Source organism: Miniopterus natalensis, chromosome 13 (genome assembly GCF_054644295.1).
Source record: "Miniopterus natalensis isolate mMinNat1 chromosome 13, mMinNat1.hap1, whole genome shotgun sequence".
Taxonomy (NCBI): Eukaryota; Metazoa; Chordata; class Mammalia; order Chiroptera; family Miniopteridae; genus Miniopterus; species Miniopterus natalensis.
This window is the reverse complement of record NC_142093.1, coordinates 58,074,644-58,087,718: the sequence shown is the minus strand read 5'-3', so window position 1 is coordinate 58,087,718 and position 13,075 is coordinate 58,074,644.

The following is a 13,075-nucleotide window of genomic DNA, read 5'->3' as shown; positions in this document are numbered from 1 at the left end:
AAAGAGATAATAGTAGAAACTGAATTTTGGTTGATTCTCCGAAGGAATTAAATATATTGAGACATTTCATCAGTAGTGATCAAGTGTAGGTAGAAAAATTCCAACAGAAATTTAGGAAGACAGCCCTGGCCAGTTTGGCTCAGTGGTTAGAGTGTCAGCCCTAGAACTGGAGGGTCTCGGGTTCAATTCCAGTTGAGGGCACATACCTTGGTTGCAGGCTTGACCCCTGCGCCCCGCCTGGGGGGCAGCCAATCGATGTGTCTCTCTCACATGGATGTTTCTCTCTCTCTCTCTCCCTTCACTCTCTGAAAAGCAATGAAAAAAATACATATATCCTTAGGTGAGGATTTAAAAAAATGGTTAGCTTGGTTAGCATGGAAAGAGGAAAGAGAGAAATGTCCCACTAGTTTCTAGCAAACCAAGGCCAATGCTGGCAGGAGCGTAAGACCAGCCCGACCTGCCTGTCGGCTGGGAACTCAGAGTGAGACAAGGTAAAATGACCACAGAGAAGTCCTCCTGGGGCCCACTCTGGCTTTTGAAGGGTCATTTTTCTCTCCAACATGTAACTATGACTGTGAAAAATTGAAGGGGCAGATGGATGGCTGAACTTTGTTTGGAATATGTAAGACTCACATGGTATGTCGAATAACTATTTTGCATATACATATATAGGTGTACATGTAATTTATAAGATATCTATAAGTAAGCTAGAGTGATGTTGAATTCTTTAAGTAGTGATGCCTTTCCTGGGTCACACAAATGGCAGGGATAGTCTACACTGGCCTCTGGAATAAGCGTGGCTGGAGCAGTTGGTGTCCTGCACCAACCCTGAGCAGTATGTAGATCATTCAGGGTTGGGGGAGGACTCGTTGGCATAAGGACATACAGCAGAAAGTTTAATATTGTCATTCTTCTGGGAGTCCGGGAGTTACTGTGACATATTCACTGAAAATGTAGGCGGTTCCCCCCTTTATATGGCAATTCTTTTTTCTCTCTCTTTTAAGCATTTTCTTTTCCATTCATCCTAAAAAGAAACTGCCGCTGTTTAAAAATTCGCCAATGCTTGCAGCTAGCACTGACACTGAAAACTATCTAAACAAATAGGTATTTAAACAATATAGCTTTTAACGGAGTGGCATGTAAAGAAAGCGCTGCCTCCCATTTGGTGTGGTGTACACAGAGACACTACACGGAATATCGATATATTGTCTTCGTCCCCCCCAAATACAAGAAACCCTTTTTTCTCAAGAATTGTATGGTGGATGTAAATATTTGGAGAGATGGCAGACAGATTAACCTCTGTGTGTAAGTGTGCGTGTTCCCATGTATACCCAAACGCCTGTGTGTGTGTGTATGTATGTACTGTGTGGTATGTATGCATATCTGTATAAAGATTTGGATAAAACTGTAAATGTATAATTGTCAATAGATACACATCTGAATATACACAGTTTGCACATCTATTATAGATATGTATATATAAGAAATGCCTGCATTTGAATTACATGGGCATGTACACATATCCAATAGTGGCCTGTCTCAGGCATGCCTGGGCTCGGAAGGTTGGCCGAATGGGGGCACATTTCGTCCTGAGGCTAGTGCCTAAGGCTAGTGCCCCGGGGGTGGCCAGGTGCAGGGAGGCTCGGTGACTGCTGGCAGGGCCCCTCTTTTTCACCCAGGGCGCATGTGGTGATGCGCGTGCAGCGGACTGGGCATGTCTTACCCTGTGAATGCCACTGGCAACGGCCCTGCCTCTTATTTTCTAAAGCAGCATGCCTTGCTTGATGCAGTCATCGAGTGGGTCCCCACGAAGTCCTGTTGGGCCACCTTAGGGTGGACCTGTGCTGTGGTGGGGAAGGTGGGAGGCCTGTGGCTGAGGACCTGCATTCTGACCCTGGATTTTAAACCTATTAACTGGACAAGTTATCCCACCTCGCTTTGGCTCAGTTTCTTCGTCTAAAATATTTACCAGTTTATTCAACGGCAGTAATTGCGTCACAGGTGGTGGTGCTGTGTGTCGGGTATATTTTACTAAACAAGACAGATACGGTGTTTCCATTCTTTAAGCTAAGGGTCAGGGAAGGGGTACGGACCACAAGCAAGTAAACACGAGAACGGAATTTATAAACGGTGACAAGTGCTCTACAGTAAAATATGAGGCACAAGGACAGATAAAACCATGACTGATGGATCGTCAGGGAAGTTCTGGGTGAGGAGAACGTCCTGAACTGCAGGAAAGCACTCTGAGTTATGACACAAGGGACCCCAAGGGCATCTGGGCGGAAAGTGGCAGCAGGAACTGTTCGGGAAGGGGCAGTGGGACCGGCGGCCTGGAACAGAAAAGGGCTGACCTGTTCTAGGAGCAGCAGGGTGGCTTGTGCGGCTGGACACTGAAGGGGGGACGTTTCCCAGGAAGCCGGAGAAGAAAGAAAGGCCCCATCGTCCAGCGCCCTCGGGCCATTACAGTGTATTCCAGAGGAAAACACTGAGGGAACTCGCTGGTGGGCTCCATCTGGGATGAAGGGAGGGACCGCTCAAGACCCCCGCCAGATGCTCTGGCTCGAGCAGAGGGGTAGATGGAGAAGCCTGGGGTAGGCGAGGCCAGGAGCAGGCTTGGGGGTGAAAGGAACTGCTGGTTACCTTTGACGACGTCACATTTGAGATGCCTCTAAAATGTCCAAGTTGAAATCCGGCAGACAGCTGGATAGGGCCGTCAGGAGCAGTCTGAGCTGGACACTCAGTCTACAGGCGCGGGGAAGAAGGGGGGGCTTGCCGGTGGGAACGGAGTCGTTTCCCGGAGTCCTGAGGCGAGCACTGGGGAGCCTCGCTCATGGGAGGCGGAGATTCCAGGGTAAGATTTGTTGGGGGCCGGAGCACACGCCAGGGACTGCCCAGGGGTCATTCTCCCAACCACCCCATTCCCCAGACCTTCAGGCCTGTGTCCCTCATGCAGTGGGATCCTTTTTCCAGGCCAGCCTGCGCGCCTGCAGGCGCATCTCAGGTCCCGCTGCGCAGGCCTCAAAGTGGAAGCACCTCCCCCCCGTCTTGGCTTCCACTGGGCATGTGCCCAGCAGAGGAGTTTCCCCTTCAGTGTCCTGTCCGTCCCCCCAGTAATCTGCCCACGGACAGTGGCTCCCTGGGGTGCATGTGAAGCTGCAGCTTCCCAGAGAAGCAGGCCCGGTGGTGGGGTCCACCTCCCACTTTTTTAGGCTCCTTAATGTCTGATTCCCTGTGCCCCCCTCCTGTTAATATCCAGCTACCTTTGGAGGGTGGCCAGAGAGGGGCACTCTCTGCACTGGAACGCCCAGCGTTTAGCCGATGAGTAGAAGACGGAGCCTGAAGAGAGGCCAAAAGCACACATAGGAGGGTTGACGGGAAATGCCATAGGAAGGGAAGAGCGTGTTTAGGCGAGGGGCTGAGTCTTGATCTTTACCAGCTCCGCTGTGACGATGGGAAGACAGGCAGGGACGGCGAGCCTTGGCTGTGGAAGCTTGGAGGCCGTTGGTTACGGTGACAACAGAAGCCTTGGCCCGGTGGTGAGGACGGACGTTGGCTTCGATTGGCTTGAGGGGTCAATGAGAGGCAAGAAAGTGGAGGAAGCTCTCGCAGCTTCTAGACGAAGGCTGTCTCTGAAGGACCGCAAGGAGCCATGGATCTGGATAGAAGAGGGTGTGAGGTCCAGAGAAGGCATTTGTAAGGCCTGGGAACATGAGAGCGGGTTTGTGTGCTGTGAAAATGATTCTGTCGAGAGAATTAATGATGTCAAAGAAGGACCATGGCCAGAGCCGAGCGGGGGAGCTTGCTAACGCGTGCATGGAGGGACGGGGGACCTGCCTCGCTTTAAAGGAAGTCTCACATACTTGAAAATACCCAGAATGCAGAAAGCTCTCGTTACATTAAATGTGACAAAAACAAACAAAAATTCTGTGGTACATTTACCATGTACTAGCTCCAACACTGGGTGTTGGGGTTACAGAAAGTTTGGCGAGTCCCCTTGTATAGGTCAGATATATTGCTTATAAGTGAGCATATAAATAAGACTCCGGGGAGCCAACACAGTTGAAAGATAGATCGGACACAGTTTTGAGTAGGATAGAAAATGACAGCAGACCCAGGATGTCAGGACGCTCCTGCCTATCTGGAAGATCCCACCTTGCCAGTGAAGGTCAATGCTCCCCGACTTGCTTCCCCAGAGAAGAATTTGAGAAGGAGATTTCTTGCTTATATCTGACGACATCAGTTTTCTTTCTACCTAGTACAGTCCCCGTAACTGTCAGAAAGCCATCAGCTTCCTGTTTCAGGACAATTAGAAGACACCAGATGCTGCACTAGAGCCCTGGGTCTGGATTCTGCATTATTTGTTTTAAGTCATCCATTTCTGACCTTGGAAATACCCTAAGATAAAAGTAAAAGGACAGCATTTGAAAGAGGGGGTTGAAGTAAAATGACCAGAAAGAGGATTTTAAATTGGCTTCATTTAGATTCTAAAAAATTTTTATATTAATTCATCAGTAGTAAAGTTAGAGGAATTTGGTTTTTAAAGGGAATGCAGAGAAGAGCTGTCTTTGCTACTTACTCTCTGTATCATGAGCCTGAGTGACTACTTGCGCCACCAGTGAAATATCTCAGGGCCCTGGGGATAGGGGCTACATCATATTTTTGTAGATACTGTGGTTTTTGATCTATTGACAACATTTTCAATACACTTTCAATTTCTGATACTTTTACCAGTGCTCCTGATAGTGCCTAGAAACCACTGGTTGCTTCATAAGGTGGTGGTTTTAATCATAAAATGGTGAACCTCAAACCCTACAATTTTACTACCTACCAGACTCAGAAAAAGACAGTCTCCAAGGCTTCTTCACAGACGCAATAGGACAGAAAAACAGATGTTAAAGAAATCTTTTAATGCTCCAAGCTGTTTTGTTTTTTTCTTTACAAAATCAATACATATTCATTAGACAATTCAGAAGGTACAAATGGGTAGAAAGGAAGACACACATTTCACCCATAATCCCACCGAGAGTCACGCAGCATAAATCGTTCTAACAGGTAACAGCAGAGGGTCACCCTGAACAAAGTTTTGTAAACTTAATTATTTTACGTAATACTATAGCTTTAAGAGTTTTGTGTCTTTAAATATTTCAAAGAATATCTACAACCTTTCACTGGCAGCCACACCACACAGCCGGAGCGCCGCTGGTCTGTGCGCGTCCTCTAGAGAGCCCGCTGGCTTAGCTGGCACTGCTGGCCTCCACGGGGACATGCTTTTAGGTGCAGAAATACCCGTGACCACCCCCCCTCGGTCATTGTGAGTTAGATAATTATGGACCATTGAAAATCATATTAAAATAATCGAGAGTGATCTCCAAATTTTACTGAATGAAAATGAAGACGAGACTAACAAGGGTGGTGACTGACTTGTGAGCACTTTCTGTGCAGCAGCTTTTCCCAGTTGTCCAGTGGCTCCATTCCCACTGTGCAGGCGAGGGAGCTGACACCCGGGGGCGGGCACCCTGCCTCAGCGCCCCACCAGGAGCTGACCCCCAGGGGCGGGCACCCTGCCTCAGCGCCCCACCAGGAGCTGACCCCCAGGGGCGGGCACCCTGCCTCAGCGCCCCACCAGGAGCTGACCCCCGGGGGCGGGCACCCTGCCTCAGTGCCCCACCAGGAGCTGACCCCGGGGGCGGGCACCCTGCCTCAGTGCCCCACCAGGAGCTGACCCCCAGGGGCGGGCACCCTGCCTCAGCGCCCCACCAGGAGCTGACCCCCGGGGGCGGGCACCCTGCCTCAGCGCCCCACCAGGAGCTGACCCCGGGGGCGGGCACCCTGCCTCAGTGCCCCACCAGGAGTTGACACCCGGGGGCGGGCACCCTGCCTCAGTGCCCCACCAGGAGCTGACCCCCAGGGGCGGGCACCCTGCCTCAGTGCCCCACCAGGAGCTGACCCCGGGGGCGGGCACCCTGCCTCAGTGCCCCACCAGGAGTTGACACCCGGGGGCGGGCACCCTGCCTCAGTGCCCCACCAGGAGCTGACCCCCAGGGGCGGGCACCCTGCCTCAGTGCCCCACCAGGAGCTGACCCCCAGGGGCGGGCACCCTGCCTCAGTGCCCCACCAGGAGCTGACTCCGGGGGCGGGCACCCTGCCTCAGTGCCCCACCAGGAGTTGACACCCGGGGGCGGGCACCCTGCCTCAGCGCCCCACCAGGAGCTGACACCCGGGGGCGGGCACCCTGCCTCAGCGCCCCACCAGGAGCTGACACCCGGGGGCGGGCACCCTGCCTCAGTGCCCCACCAGGAGCTGACACCCGGGGGCGGGCACCCTGCGTAAGGCTACACTGCTAGCAGGGGCTGGAGATGGGCACCTAAGTGTTCGAAAATTCATGCTCTTTCTGTAATAACAATTGGCTTCTTCGTATCAGTGGAGGGAACATATTTTGAACACATTTGAGTAAAAACAATAATATAGGTGTGTGGCTACATGTTGAATTAGTCGCATGAAAGAATAACCAAATTGCACACAAAAAATCCTCCATTGACTACTCTCACTTTGAGGTGGCCTTTGGGCTTCAGGCATAAAATGGGGTGGATGGTGCAGTATGTCAGGGTCCCTGTGACGGGCTCAGTGACCCCAGCAACCCAGAATCTGCTGTGAGACAATAGACGTCTGAAGCCACTTTAATGGCTGTGCCACTCTGGGGGCAAATAGGAGACGTACTGTCTAGAAAGCAGGCGTTGCCTGGTAGCAGTGGCTCCTGCTGGTGTGGCTGGGAGCCGTGGGCCGCAGTGTCAGCGAGGACACGCAGGCATGCGCTTGCAGAGGGACAGAGGGCTTCCACGCCTGACGCCCACCTGCAGACCCTCCAGCTGGCCACCGAGCGTCCTCACTTCTTTCCTGCCGCGGCGTCAGCAGTTTCCAGAAACAGCAGCTGGAGGAGCGGGGTGGAGGCCTTCCCGTTAAGGGCGAGGGCTCCGGGGAGAGAGGCCGGGACAGCCAGGGGCGGGAGCCGAGTTCCCGCGTTAGCCGCTTGGGCCCGAGCAGTGACGTAACTCCTCTGTGCCTCGGTCACGGAGCGAGGACAGCGCAGTGTCCGTCGGATGTCCAGGACGGTGCCCGCCACGGAGCGAGCGCTCATGGGTGGTCCCCGCTGCTGCTACTATTGTGCCTGTCACCGTTCTGACTTGCCACGCTTCTATAACTTCTGATTCAGGATTTCGTATTTTGTCGAAGATGAGTGGGTACGGTTTTCCCAGGACCCTCTCCTCATCCCTAGGCCCATCCTAGGGACATCTTGCGTGGCACTGCCTCTGCCCGTGGCACTGCCCCAGAGTGTGACAAACAGGGCAATGGGTGGCAGTAGCAACATTATGTCCCCTTTAGAGAAAACGGACCCCCAACGACGTGGAGTGATCTCAGAAACTATGCAGGTGGGATTCCAAATGTGGGTGGCCAACCAAAAAAACGGAACTAGAGCCCCTTAAAATGGGGAGTACCTTTAAATACACGTGCACGTGTAAACGAGGGAAAACGCGGAGACAACGAACAGTGGCTCCCGCGCCTCAGCCCCACCGGCCCGTCGCAGGGCCGCACGCAGAAGCAGGTCTCTCTTGTGGCCACAGCGGCAGGCGCCAGCCACCGCCAGCTACGTAAACCGCAGGTGCCAGCTGCTGACAACTGCCTCAAACAGACGCCAGCTGCAGGCCCTCTTTGAAATTCACTGTGAAGATGTGCGCCCCTAGGCCTTCCTTCTTTTTTTGGGGGGGGTGGGGGGCGCACACAGGGAAGCTCAGTTAGGGTGTCAGCCTGCTGTGCTCTGTTATCAGGCGTTTTAGCTTTTTCTACCTTTTCCAGTTGCTTAAGAGCTTCTAGGTGCAGAGAACAGAAAGTGCTAAGTGGAGAGCAATGGCCCGGGGGCAGATGCTTGAAGGGCGGGCAAAAAATCCCCTAGGTTCTTTCTGGCCGGGGTGCTCAGTGGGTGGAACATCATTCCATACACCAAAAGGTTGCGGGTTCGATTCCCAGTCAGGGCACTCGGGTCTCTATCACATCTCTTTCTCTCTCTCCCTTCCTCTCTCTAAACATAACCTCGAGTGAGGATTACATTTTTTTTTTCTAGCTTCAAGGCCCTCCAGCCTGAGCTTTTTCCTTTGCTTTCCTCTCTTCTCCTCTTTTTGAACCAAAGTACTTTGTGTGTCATTGATCTTAGAAGACTGTGTCTTGCAGGAAACCGTTCTCCCCACCTCAGAAGCCCCAGACAAGGTTTGGGAGTTGCGGCTGAGTGCTGAGCACCAGAAGAGCAGGCTTAAGTCGCCCCCTCACTATCACACAGTATTTACATTTCACAGAAGAGTCTTGGCAGACAAACAAGCAACTCCCAGAAAGATGTGGCTGATGCACACACCGGATAACAGTGACTCGTGGTTTCAGGATTGGAGCAGGGAAGTGCTTTGGAATGTGACCGTGCAGGCCTTAACCAGAGAGGAGGAATCGCATCCCCGCCTTACCAATGACCGCAGCTGTTAAATGTGTCCAGGTCACTTGTAGGGGAGTCCCTGGCGGAGTAAACTGCTAGGATTGCTGGTAGGTACAGGAGAGCGGTGGTGAGGACATATCCTTCACTCATGGCTGTTCTGTGTCATAATCTTGGGAAAGACATCACTTAATTTTTTTATTTGTAAAATTGAAAGAATCAATTAGAGAGCTTGGAAAACAAGGTAGCCAGTTCATTCCCCAGGTAATCTTTGCAAAAAAAAAAGCCAACAGGAAAACTGGTCTTGATTTCGACATCCCCACTGGTTCTGGTGCAAGGTGACCTGCCGGTCAGTCTCAGGAGTGATCTCCCGGGTAAGGGGGATGTTGCTGGGAACCCCTCTCTGACTGAGTCTCCACAGTAGCTACTCGTGAACATTGGCTAACAGGGCGCCTGAATGGAGCGACTGGATCCAGCTGCTGCGAAGCCTTGGCCCAGAGCAAGATTGCTTTTATTAATGGTGTAGAAGAAACTGAAGCAGCATGTAAAAGCGTATATTAAACAGGTATCCTGGTCATTTAGAAAAGTAAAAGTCATTCCCTTAGGGAGTTGCAACAGAGCAGAAGTTAGCGAATATACTAGATTCTGCCTTTTTCTTCTAAGGTACACAGTGGGCCGGTCAGTCCTTCAATTCCAGCAGAGAAGTTTAAGGGCAAGGCTGACGTGATGGGATAGCTAATGTTTCTCACCAGGTAGAGTTGCTAATTCACTCCAAGCCAATCCAGTCTACCCAGCTCCTCACGGCTTCTGACCTGTATAGCACAGGGCAAAGCAGGGCAGACGGGCTCCTTCCCCTCTTTCCTCCTTGATTGTCCCCTCTCCTCCGGCTCCTGCCCTCCCAGTGTTTATATTGGGGATATATCAGAGGTGCCAGGAAGAAGGGGAGACGGAGCCCATTGGAAAGCACAGGAAGATTTCTGCCAGCAGGTCAGAAAGCCACCCCACTGAGAGTGTAAGGGAGTCCCATCAGTACCAGGTGGCCGTCGTGAGACCCAGGGGCTTTGCTGCTGTGGCCTCCGGCTCCGGGAACCAGGGGTCCTAGGTCTCCATATGTCCTGTCCTTGGCTTCTGTGAGACCCTCTCTGCGCCATGTGCTGTGTTGGAACACCCTCCTCTCCCATTTAAACTAGACTGAAGCTGTCCACACTCTGGAACCCAAAAGCCAAACCAAAACAGAAAAGGAAAATTCAGGGGCAGTTCCCTCCAGGCCAATAGATCAGCGCCCATGTTACCTGCAGAGTCATTAGTTGAAGGGCAACCAGACATATGTTCCCGCTGCTTGTATACCGTTGGGGGAATCAAAAGCGCCGCAGCAGCTGAGAATTTACCTTCCACCCCGCTCCGCCCGAAGGTTCTTCTCTTTTGCAGAATATTCGATTGCTAATCGGCCCCTCCCATTTGTTGTTATAATTACATAGATGTCTTGTTACCATTATTAATTTCACACGTCTGACCCTTTACCTATTATTTCCAGCATCATAATCCTCAGATGTAATGAATAATCAATTTTTCACAACCGTTTCACACAAATGATCATTCTTACCCCGTAGACTCTGGACTCAGAGTGCGGCCTGCTGGCCTCGGCCCTGGTGGTGTGTGAACTGTGGGCTCTCAGTGCCCAGAGGTGGTCAAGGCCATGACAACGGCTCTGATATTGGGGCTACTGTGAGATACCCTGGGAAGTAAGCTGTTGTTTACCACACTGGAGCTCTGGGGAAGTACATTTGAGTCTTAACCAACGGACAGATAAAATTTTGGAACACAACCCATTTATAAACCGCGTCCTGCCTGCATACATTTTTCACACAGTCACGTTAAAAGAAGAGTGATGAAGAATTTCAGTTGCAGAACTTTTGGTTCCTGGGATATGCTCCTTAATAGGAGTTTCTGCCCTGACTTACTGCAGACCCGATGTGCTTGTACAGAGGGGCTGGGCACACGTCTCGCTGCAGTGTTCTTTGCACAGTCCTACGTTTTCTACGTATTACATAAAAGTAAAATGTCTATGCCAAGTAGAGAAACTCAAGAAAAGTGGAGAATGCTGACATTTTATCTTCCTGGCCAGGTTCCCCGGGCGTGGGAGTGACAGGTGGGCACTTGGTCCTGATGGGCACAGTTGTCATGCCTTTCGCTGGACAGATCTGCCTACATCCTGTGGTCCCCCAAACTTTCACTCTGTACATAATCAAAACATATTCCAAGGATGCATTTCTGGGCTCTGAATTAACCCTTCCATTTCAATGATTCTCCCCAATCTTCCTCCAAGTTCCTCTCAGTGAAAGTATTTCCCGCCTTTGTTATTGTTCTAGCTGTCGCTGCCATTTTTACGCGTTTATGCATCCATATGTACACGGGGACATTTCACAATCCTGAATGGAAAAGGCCTCACCCGGCATAAGGTACCACGGCTTGAGCTTCGTACTTTGAAGGCCTAGAGGGTTCTGTTCTAGCATCATTCTTGGGGAGCGTAGACTTGGGGTTAGATACCTGAGCCGAAGACAGTCATACGCTGCAACTGTGTTCAGGACCAGCTCTGGAATACAAGCCAAAAGCAGTTGGAACTATTGCAAACCACATTTACAATATCATTTGAGGGACAGCTGGGGTCAGTGCTAATTTTCAATGATCAGACGCAGAGAGACAGCTCTTGTATAACAATCAGCAGGGCTGTCACACTGAATGGAAATAACCGCATTGCACCTTGGAAAATATATTCTAAGTAGGAGAGTAACTGTTTTTAGGAAGCTATTCATGACTTACTCCCCCCTCCCCACTCAAGAATCGCCCAGTAATAAGGTAAACTTTTTATCATAATTTATACAATGTGATCTTTGAATAGTTTAAATGTTTGTAGCTGACAACAGATCTGCCTCATCGCACGGGGCCCTCCGCGCTGGCGGGGAGACAGGCGTGGCCTGCAGGGTCTGTCGCATCCCCGAGGCCTGCCAGTCTCCGAGACCCACCCCGGAGCCTGCCTATGACAGCGGTTTCATTATTCTTCACCCCCAATGGCAGACGTCACGAGAACAATGTAAAAGAGAGAAAGGGAGAGTTGGCGCCTTTGCGGGGTTGACACAAAAATTGGAGCAAGCGATGATTTCACAGAGGAGCGCGCCTTTCCCAGGCGGGTGGAGGGAACGGGTGGGTTAGGGATAAAAGAGGCGCTGGTGGGGGCTTATCAGACCAATTATGGATATACATTTTGTAGGAATAGCAACCATGTTATATTTGGCTCTTTGCCTCAATTCAAAGAGCAGAGCTATACATATAACCCCCCACCCATCTAACCCTGGCTCTAGTATCGCCCTGGTGTTGCTGTGCACAGGACTGGAAAATCACACACCAAGCTTTTTTTTTTTTTTTTTTTAATTTTTTATTTTTAAATAAATTTAAACTTACAGAAGAGTTGAAAGATAAAATAGAGAATTTTCACCCATCCCCTACCCGCTTTCTCTAAAGTTAACATCTCATAAAACTACAGTGTGACTTGTAAGATGTTAACCAGGGACAATACCTCCAACTAGAAGTACACGCCTTCTTTGGATCTCACCAGTCTTTCCTACAGTGCCCTTCTCTGTTTCCGGGGCTGATGCAAGAGCCCACACTGCATTTAGTTGCAATGTCCCCTCGGCCTCCTCCAGTTCATGACCCCCTGGGTCTTTCCTTGCCCCCCATGATGCTGGCGCTTGAAGAGTACCGATCAAGTACCTGTCAAATGTCTCTCGTTTAGTTTTTGTCTGTGTTTGGGCAGATTGGACATGTGGGTTTTGGGAAAGAATGAGGTACCCTTCTCAGAGCATCACATCATGAGGCTCAGGACATTCCAGTGTCCACGAATGGTGACGGTGGCCTTGACCACTGTGTGGTCTCCTAAGTCAGTGCCATGCAACTTATTCCACTTGGGAGTGGGGCCTGAGTTAGCAATCCATCACAGCTGACCTCCTGTTACGCATGTGCTTTGAGTAAGTACTCAATCCTTTGAGTCACTGATTAAAATTAGGCTTATGTTTTCAAGTTCTGTGCCCTGTCATTTGTGGCCATCGTGACATATAAAGGTCTACGTAAGTCTCTGCCAATACCGTAGCTTTTGCTCAGTGAGTCAACCCCAGGCCCCACTTTGCCTCGGCCCTTACTCTAAGGCCGAAGGACCACCCATTGGTGAAGCCTGTACACGAGGAGACCTAAAGAAAGAAGCACTGGCCCAGGTGCCGCCTTAGGGGCTGTCTTTTTATCTGCATATGTCACATTAATGTTTCCGTCTCTTTAGCCTTGGAGGTGGGAAAATCAGAAAGAGTGTCATCTCCACAAATTGAAAACAAAACAAAACAACAACAACAACGGGTGAACTGATGCTGAGAAAGGTTCAAGGACTGGCAAGGTCATATGGCTATGGCAGTGCAGAGTCCACTAGAGGGTCCAGGTTCTCTGATGCTGAGCCCACTGAACTGCCTGGACGCTCGGCTCATCCCAGAGACTCAGGCCCTTGCTGGCTGAGAGCAGTTGGATCTATAAGCAGGTGGCTCTAACTCTGAATTTATTATCGTT